General features: G+C 40.5%; 1 pseudogene; it reads right to left on the bottom strand.

The window, feature by feature from the left end:
- Positions 1-8,132: 8,132 nt before the first annotated feature.
- Positions 8,133-9,035, bottom strand: LOC102282889 (etoposide-induced protein 2.4 homolog; annotated as a pseudogene).
- Positions 9,036-10,171: the final 1,136 nt, after the last annotated feature.

Raw genomic sequence — 10,171 nt, 5'->3', positions numbered from 1 at the left:
CACTGGAAAAACCATAGCCTTGACTAGACGGACCTTTGTTGGCAAAGTAATGTCTCTGCTTTTGAATATGCTATCTAGTTTGGTCATAACTTTTCTTCCAAGGAGTAAGCGTCTTTTAATTTCATGGCTGCAGTCACCATCTGCAGTGATTTTGAAGCCTTAAAAATAACGTCTGACAGTGTTTCCACTATTTCCCCATGTATTTCCCATGAAGTGATGGGACCAGATGCCATGATCTTCGTTTTCTGAATGTTGAGTTTTAAGCCAACTTTTTCACACTCCTCTTTCACTTTCATCAAGAGGCTTTTTAGTTCCTCTTCACTTTCTGCCATAAGGGTGGTGTCATCTGCATATCTGAGGTTATTGATATTTCTCCTGGCAATCTTGATTCCAGTTTGTGCTTCGTCCAGCCCAGCGTTTCTCAAGATGAACTCTGCATATAAGTTAAATAAGCAAGATGACAATATACAGCCTTGGTGTACACCTTTTTCATTTTGGAACCAGTCTGTTGTTCCATGTCCAGTTCTAACTGTTGCTTCCTGACCTGCATATAGGTTTCTCAAGAGGCTGGTCAGTTGGTCTGGTGTTCCCATCTCTTTCAGAATTTTCCAGTTTATTATGATCCACACAGTCAAAGGCTTTGGCATAGTCAATAAAGCAGAAATAGACGTTTTTCTGGAAATCTCTTCCTTTGTCCATGATCCAGAGGATGTTGGCAATTTGATCCCTAATTCCTCTGCCTTTTCTAAAACCAGCTTGAACATCTGGAATTTTGTGGTTCATGTATTGCTGAAGCCTGGCTTGGAGAATTTTGAGCATTACTTTACTAGTGTGTGAGATGAGTGCAATTGTGCAGCAGTTTGAGGATTCTTTGGCATTACCTTTCTTTGGGATTGGAATGAAAACTGACCTTTCCCAGTCCTTTGGCCACTGCTGAGTTTTCCAAATTTGCTGGCATACTGAGTGCAGCACTTTCACAGCATCATCTTTCAGGATTTGAAAGAGCTCATCTGGAATTCCATCACCTCCACTAGCTTTGTTTGTAGTGATGCTTTCTAAGGCCCACTTGACTTCACATTCCAGGATGTCTGGCTCTAGGTCAGTGATCACACCATCATGATCATCTGGGTCATGAAGATCTTTTTTGTATAGTTCTTCTGTATATTCTTGCCACCTCTTCTTAATATCTTCTGCTTCTGTTTGGTTCATACCATTTCTGTCCTTTATCAAGCCCATCTTTGTATGAAATATTCCCTTGGTATCTCTAATTTTCTTAAAGTGATCTCTCGTCTTTCCCATTCTGTAGTTTTCCTCTATTTATTTGCATTGATCGCTGAGTAAGGCTTTCTTATCTCTTCTTCACTATTCTTTGGAACTCTGCATTCAGATGTTTATATCTTTCCTTTTCTCCTTTGCTTTTCACTTCTCTTCTTTTCACAGCTATTTGTAAGGCCTCCCCAGACAGCTATTTTGCTTTTTTGCATTTCTTTTCCATGGGGATGGTCTTGATCCCTGTCTCCTGTACAGTGTCACGAACCTCTGACCATAGTTCATCAGGCACTCTGTCTGTCACATCTAGTCCCTTAAATCTATTTCTCACTTTCACTGTATAATCATAAGGGATTTGATTTAGGTCATATCTGAATGGTCTAGTGGTTTTCGTTACTTTCTTCAATTTAAGTCTGAATTTGGCAATAAGGAGCTCATGATCTGAGCCACAGTCAGCTCCCAGTCTTGTTTTTGCTGACTGTATAGAGCTTCTCCATCTTTGGCTCCAAAGAATATAATCAATATGATTTCAGTGTTGAACATCTGGTGATGTCCATGTGTAGAGTCTTCTCTTGTGTTGTTGGAAGAGGGTATTTGCTATGTCCAGTGTGTTCTTTTGGCAAAACTCTATTAACCTTTACCCTGCTTCATTCTGTATTCCAAGGCCAAATTTGCCTGTTACTCCAGGTGTTTCTTGATTTCTTATTTTTGCATTCCAGTCCCCTATAATGAAAAGGACATCTTTTTTGGGTGTTAGTTCTAAAAGGTCTTGTAAGTCTTCATAGAACTATTCAAAATCAGCTTCTTCAGCGTTCCTGGTTGGGGCATAGACTTGGATTACTGTGATATTGAATGGTTTGCCTTGGAAACAAACAGACATCATTCTGTCGTTTTTGAGACTGCATCCAAGTACTGCATTTCAGACTCTTTTGTTGACCATGATGGCTACTCCATTTCTTTTAAGGGATTCCTTCCCGCAATAGTAGATATAATGCTCATCTGAGTTAAATTCACCCATTCCAGTCCATTTTAGTTCTCTGATTTGTAGAATGTCGATGTTCACTCTTGCCATCTCTTGTTTGACCACTCCCAATTTGCCTTGATTCATGGATCTAACATTCCAGGTTCCTATGCAATATTGCTCTTTACAGTATCCGACCTTGCTTCTATCACGAGTCACATCCACAACTAGGTATTGCTTTTGCTTTGACTCCATCCCTTTATTCTTTCTTAAGTTATTTCTCCACTGATCTCCAGTAGCATATTGGGCACCTACTGACCTGGGGAGTTCCTCTTTCAGTATCCTATCATTTTGCCTTCTCATATTGTTCATGGAGTTCTCAAGGCAAGAATACTGAAGTGGTTTGTCATTCCCTTCTCCAGTGGACCACATTCTGTCAGACCTCTCCACCATGACCCACCCATCTTGAGTGGCCCCACAGGGCTTGGCTTTGTTTCATTGAGTTAGACAAGGCTGTGGTCCATGAGATTAGATTGACTAGTTTTCTGTGATTAAGGTTTCAGTGCATCTGCCTTCTGATGCCCTCTCACAATACCTACCATCTTAACTTGTATTTCTCTTACCTTGTACGTGGAGTATCTCTTCATGGCTGTTCCAGCAAAGAGCAGCTGCTGCTCCTTACCTTGGAGGAGGGGTATCTCCTCACCTCCGCCCCTCCTTACCTTGAATGTGGAGTAGCTCCTCTTGGCCCTCCTGCACTCGGGCAGCCACCACTCCTTGGACGTGGGGTTGCTCCTCTAAGCCACAGCCCCTGACCTCGGGCGTGGGGTAACTCCTCTTGGCCGCTCCTGCGCCGTCGCAGCCTGGCACTTTCGGCCACTGATCCTGACCTTGGACGTTGGGTACCTCCTCTTGGCCACCGTCCCTGACCTCCGACATGGGGTAGCTCCTTTCGGGCACGCTTCTGTGAGATCCGTTGCAGCCGGCATGCTTCATTTGGGTTACAGAACCCAAGTAAAGTTAAGTGATTGCCTAAATGACTCACTTGCCAAAAATGCACAATGACAAAAACATACATTTCAGCAACTTTTTGGGTAATGGGAAAATAGATTTTTTTAAATCAATTTTATTTGATAATATGAATTCTACTGAAAAAAAAGAAGGGGAAGGCTGAAATGGCAATCTCAGAGAACAGGCAGGTAAAGGGGTTCCATGCCCTGATTATTTTTGCTAGGAAGGTTGGGATTCATATTTTTCCTCCTTCCCTCTTCCTTTCTTCCTGCCTTCTTTCTCCTTTTCAAATATTTTTTTCATACTCCTTGAATGTAGAAAAATCTGCATTCAGGGGTAATGACCTAAAGAAATCAATTAAGCTGGTAAACTCAACTTCAACTCCAAGTTGTCTCTGAGTGATACCACCTAGTCAGAATGGAATAAGAATATTATATATATATTTCTGGGGATAAAATGATGAGAAATAAATTTTACATGTTTCTTTTTGTGATTTTCCTTTTACTGTATTACATAAGAAGGTTAGCTATTAATGCTTTGAGAGGAACATCTTCCCACAGGGTAAAGTAACAAAAGGACATTTGTAGCAATATGAGCCTGGGAGCTGAAAAACACTCCAGGTACAGGACTCAGACTAGAAATATATTATACTAAATTCTTCAAAATTTTTCAACTGAAACCATATGAATGGAAAGTTTTCCTTGTCTGAGAAAGGATCAAATCTTATCAGGTAAAGAATATTATTTCCTGAGAAGCAAGAATCTTGTTGTGAATCTACTAAAGTTTGGTCTATAAATACTTACATAGTCTATTTAAGAAACTGGCGTGTTTGTTATACAAAGAAACTGTCTATTCAGAACAATAAAAAGCTTGACATTTTCTTCAAATTTTGACATTTGAGAGTCAAATATATTTAAATGCTTGTATGTATGTATTAAAACTGGTTTTATCATAGATGCTGTAATGTAAATATTTAAGATGACAGTGAAAATTTTGTTTTCCTTTGTATGCTACAATTATTTAAAATCAACTTGATGTTGCTAAACAACTTGAAATTTTTTGTTATGTCTTGGTTTTGTTTTATTTTTCTGTTTCACCAATACCAGTTGATGATTCTTTGCACTATGAAACCAAAAGAAAAAAAAAAGGGAGAGAGAGAACAAACTGTGAACATTAATATTAATGCACGTTTTGTAAATTGGATTTTATGTTATGGTACCAGTTTTGCAATTTAAGACTAACTAGGTTTGGGCTCCAAAATCACTGCAGATGGTTACTGCAGCCATGAAATTAAAAGACACTTACTTCTTGGAAGAAAATTTATGACCAACCTGGATAGCATATTCAAAAGCAGAGACATTACTTTGCCAACAAAGGTTCATCTAGTCAAGGCTATGGTTTTTCCTGTGGTCATGTATGGATGTGAGAGTTGGACTGTGAAGAAGGCTGAGCGCTGAAGAACTGATGCTTTTGAACTGTGCTGTTGGAGAAGACTCTTGAAAGTTCCTTGGACTGCAAGGAGATCCAACCAGTCCATTCTGAAGGAGATCAGCCCTGGGATTTCTTTGGAAGGAATGATGCTCAAGCTGGAACTCCAGTACTTTGGCCAGCTCATGCAAAGAGTTGACTCACTGGAAAAGACTCTGATGCTGGGAGGAATTGGGGGCAGGAGGAGAAGGGGACGACAGAGGATGAGATGGCTAGATGGCACCACTGACTAGATGGACGTGAGTCTGAGTGATCTCCAGGAGTTGGTGATAGACAGGGAGGCCTGGCGTGCTGCAATTCATGGGGTCGCCAAGAGTCGGACACGACTGAGCGACTGAACTGAACTGAGGCATTCCTCATTTTATTTATTTTCACACAAGTAGAAATTTCTCCCAAAATACCACGAAGAGATATATTTATGGGTTGAATTATGTCTACCCCTGGGGGGGGGAAAAAAAAAAAATTGTGATCTTAATCCCAGGTATCTCAGAATGTCATCTTATCTAGAGATAGGGTCTTTATTGGAGAAGGAAATGGCAACCCACTCCAGTGTTCTTGCCTGGAGAATCCCAGGGACAGGGGAGCCTAGTGGGCTGCCGTCTACAGGTTCGCACAGAGTCGGACGCAACTGAAGTGACTTAGTAGCAGCAGGGTCTTTATAGCAGTAATTAACTCAGAATTAGATCAGTATAGTGGGCCTTAATCCTTTATGACTGGTTTCTTATGGAAAGTGTGATTTCGGACACAGAGGCATACAGAGAAGGAAAATAACATGAATACACAGGGGAAACATCATCTATAAGGCAACGAATGCCTAAGGCTACCACAAAGTAAAGAAGAGGCATAGAATAGGTTTTCCCCCCACAGCCCTCAGAAAGAAAAAACACTGCTGACATTTTGATTTTGAGATCCTAGTCTCTAGGACTATGTGACAGACATGTTGTTTAAGCTACCTAGTTTGTGGTGCTCAATTACTATACCCCCAAGAAACTAATAAAAGATATTTGTCCAAAGTCATTGTTGAGATGATATATTTAGGATCTGGATACTATATAGATCATCCTGTGGAATTACTAACCCAGTGTCATTGTTATTGAGAAATTTAGGAGATGATGATTACTTTGAGAGATTAGTATTACATAGAAATTCTCAGCCCTGGAGTAAATATAAAGAGCAATGACTATTTACTCTCTACAGGAATTCTCTCAGTTGAGAAAAAAGTCAAAAATAGAAAAAAAAAAAAACTGAAATGATGGGAAGACAGAAATAAGATTATGTAATAGTGAGATTCTCTATAGAACGAATTCTAAGAAAACGTCATATTTCTGTCCACTAGTTGACAAATCTTGTGTAATTCTCACTGCTTGAATGTGAGCAAGACTTGTAAATATGAATTTTACTTGCTTAATTATGTTACTTTACATGGCAAAAACTGGGAAAGGAGTAGGTCAAGGCTGTATACTGTCACACTGCTTATTTAACTTTTATGTAGAGTACACCACGCAAAATGCCAAGATGGATGAATCACAAGCTGGAATCAAGATTGGTGGCAGAAATATAACAAACTTAAGATACACAGATGATACCACTCTAATGGCAGAAAGTGAAGATGAACTAAAAAGCCTCTTGATGAGGGTAAAAGAGAAGAGTGAAAAAACAGGTTTAAAACTCAACATTCAAAACACAAAGATCATGGCATCTGGTCTCATTACTTCATGGTAAATATATGGGAGGGGAGTGGAAAACAGTGACAGATTTTATTTTCTTGTGCTCCAAAATTACTGTGGATGGTGACTGCAGCCATAAAATTAAAAGATGCTTGCTCCTTGGAAGAAAATCTATGACAAAACTAGTCAGCATGGTAAAAATCAGAGACATCACTTTGAAGACAAAGGTCCACATAGGCAAAGCTATGGTGTTTCAGTAGTCAGGTATAGATGTGAGAGTTGCACATAAAGAAGGCTGAGTGCTGTAGAACTGATGATTTCAAGCTGTGGTGCTGAAGAAGACTCTTGAGAGTCCCTTAGGCTGCAAGGAAATCAAACCAGTCAATCCTAAAGGAAATCAATCCTGAATATTCATTGGAAGGACTGATGCTAAATCGGAAGCTCCAATACTTCAGCCACCTGACTCATTGGGGAAAAAACCCTGATACTGTGAAAGATAGAGGGCAGGAGGGAAAAGGAGTGACAGATGAGATGGTTGGATGGCATCCCCAGCTCAGGTGACATGAGTCTGAGCAAACTCAGGGAGATAGTAAAGGACAGGGAAGCCTAATGTGCTGCAGTCCATGGGGTTGCAAAGAGTCAGACACAATTTAGTGACTGAACAACAACAACATAAAGCAAAAAAGATTTTGGAAATGTAATTTTAATTACATTTGCTTCTATTTGCAGCAAAGAATCTACCTGCAATGCTGGAGACCTAGGTTCAATCCCTGGGTCAGGAAGATCCTCTGAAGAAGGGAATGGCTACTCACTCCAGTATTCTAGGCTGGAAAATTCCATAGACAGAGGATTCTGGTGGGCCACAGTCCATGGGGTTGCAAAGAGTCAGACACAACTGAGAGACTAACAATTTCACTCTTCACTTTTACAGTTGGAAGGTCTTTAAATGTACAACTGGGGGTGGGGGAAAGTCTTTTTCTCTTTTGAGGCAAAGAAAGAAAATCACTCCTCAAAACCCAGCAAATCTGACTGTGAGATCTTTAATACTGTGCAATCTCCTCAGTCTCTCTCTCTCTTTTTTTTTTTTTTTTTGCAGTGGAGCAAGAAATCCAAGTCTAATCCAAGTTACAGAAAACAAGACAGTGATGGCTATAAAGGGAGTGATCTGAAGCAGCAGTCTCTTTTCCCTCCCACATCCAATATATGTGCTTTGCAGAAGACAAAAGTAACAGGTCCACAGAATACAACGGCTAGAATTACAAAAGTTCATTCATTCAAGGGTGGTTGAAGACAGGAAAGACAAGTGAGAGGTTAAATGGCACAGGGAGGAAAAGTCCTGAAATCAGTCCAGGTGTGGGGCTGGCAGATGCTAGAAAAGAGCTGCAGAAAAACTTGTGGTCCTTTCACTTTTCACTGGTGTTTAAAATCCATGCAGGGAGATTCTGCCTTACCTGCACCAGAGACAAAAATCCCCATTCCTCAGAGAGACTGGAATGTGCACAGGGCCCTTGGCACAGTGGGTCCTGCCTTCCCTGGTTGGGGAGGTGAACAAGGTAAAGAACTGCCATGGAATCCTTCCTGTCTCACCCATCTCCACTGGATGGCAGATGACTCCAGGGACCAGCAGCAGGTCCCTGAATTTGCAGGAGATGGGTGAGGTGAGGGGAACTTCTCTGCAGAAGTGGAGCTACTGAGGGCAGACTGCAGGTAGACCATCTTATGGAGGACTCTGTTGCTTAAGAAAACCACCAAGGAGAAGAGGTGCAATTGGAAAAGATATGCTTTTGCAGAGATCTTTGCTTCATTGGTGCTGATAATGAATAAAGGAAAGAGGACAGACAAGAGGCATCCATTGACTGTGTAGGAGGACTTCATCACTGTGAGAAAATCAAGGGCAAACTGAATCCAAAGTAGTAAAGCCCATTTTTTTTATGTTTGACAACCACTGGTGTATTTCAGTTCCTTTATTGAACCAATGATATTCGAAGAAGTGTAGTGAGTAGAGAAGAGATGTATATAGGAGGCCAACCAGCTGACCAGCAAGATGGATGGGAAAGAGACTCACAAACATCCTCTGGAGAAGGAAGAGAGCCCACAGCACAATGTTGAAGAGCGTATCAACTATTATTCGGCTAATGCTAGGGAATGGGTGAGGCTTCCTCTCTGATACCTCAAATGCCAGCTCAATAATGTCCTGAAACAAAATAGGGTTCACAGCTTTGCTAAACACAAACAGGAGGAGCACCCAAACAACAATGAAATTTGATGTGAGGAAGCATTCCAACTGCAAACAAACGTCCCCATTTCGTGATGGCTCACCAGTAATTTGGGCCATTAATGACTAAGCACAGGAACAAACACTCGATAAAACAAGAGGAGACTGAACCAGAACAACGCCACCATTCTACGTACAGCATTGAAAATTTCTACTGACAATACAGGTTCACACTCCTGTTTCCTTACTATACTCTGGACTCTCCTCTGAGCCAGGATCCTAATTGTTCTTTTTCCACTGTTCCTCTCTCTCTTGCTGAATTCAAGCATCTAGCTTTGAGATGGTATTAATAGAAATTCCCCAGATGGAGTCTTTGATTCCCCCTGGAAAGGCCCTGCAGAAAGGTTTTGACACCGTCAGCCATCTCTTCACCATCCAACCTATCAATTATACAAAGGAGATAGAAGTGTCTCCAAATCTTTCATCATGAAGGACTTGGCAGCTTTGCTGCTATGGTTCTACTGGGCCAGACCCTTCTCCAGCCTTGCCCTTGGCCACCAAAGGTCCACTAGGCTCTTCAGCATCATTCTGTACTGGTACTCTGGCTTCCACTCAGGCCACTGTCATCTCCATTCGGCATGCCCAGACCACATGGGGCCCCTACAATTTTTAAAAGAGAAAAATATTAAGCCAACTGTGGAGAAAAAAGGAATTAAAAATAATCAATCCAAAAGAACACAAAAGACAAAATCTGATGCAACTAATAGAAAAACAACTAGCAGTTAGATAAATTTTAATCACGAGCCTCAATGACTCCATTAAGGTATACTGTCTAAACACAGCAATAAAAGGTAAATATTTTCAAAGTGGAAAAAAATCCACCTATATGCTGTTTATAAGAAACCCACTTTAATTATAAAGATATACATGAGTTAAACTGAAATGATGGAAAAATCCAATCTACTTTTTTAAAAAGCTGGAATATTTATATTAATATGGGAATAAACAGATTTTGATACAAAAAGTACTAGGTCCAGAAGATTGTTATTAAAGGATAAAGAAATCAATTTTCAATGAATATATAACAACATTAAAAGTGAAAGCAACTAAGAAAAAATTCCCCAAATTGCAAAACTGAAAGAATGCAAAGCAAAATAGACAAATTCATCATGATATATGCAAATATATATGTTATATATATTACTTATATATATATGTGTGTGTGTGTGTGTGTGTGTTACTTATTAGTGGATATAGGGAGCATTGAAAAGAACCCTCCCCTATGGGCCTCTGTTCTTGGTAAGGATGCAAAGAGTAATCTGAAGTCTTACCCATGGCAAAAACAAGATTATTGAAGAAACAACTGGAAAAACAGCTCAAGGGAGAGATGGACCAAGCCAAGAGAGGCACTGGACCCTGGTTTATAGAAGGAAGAACAAAAGAACACCTCAGCAGAGAGGTGGGACCAAGCCAAGAGAGGCTCTGGCGCCAGAATGATGAGGTATGCAGGTTTTTCAAGACAGGGCTTTTAGATGTTCATCCAGGTAGGCGAGGACTGAG

The sequence above is a fragment of the Bos mutus genome, chromosome 11, assembly GCF_027580195.1.
Source record: "Bos mutus isolate GX-2022 chromosome 11, NWIPB_WYAK_1.1, whole genome shotgun sequence".
In the NCBI taxonomy this organism is placed as follows: domain Eukaryota; kingdom Metazoa; phylum Chordata; class Mammalia; order Artiodactyla; family Bovidae; genus Bos; species Bos mutus.
The sequence above is the reverse complement of the archived record's forward strand: the minus strand, read 5'-3'. Positions and strand labels throughout refer to the sequence as shown.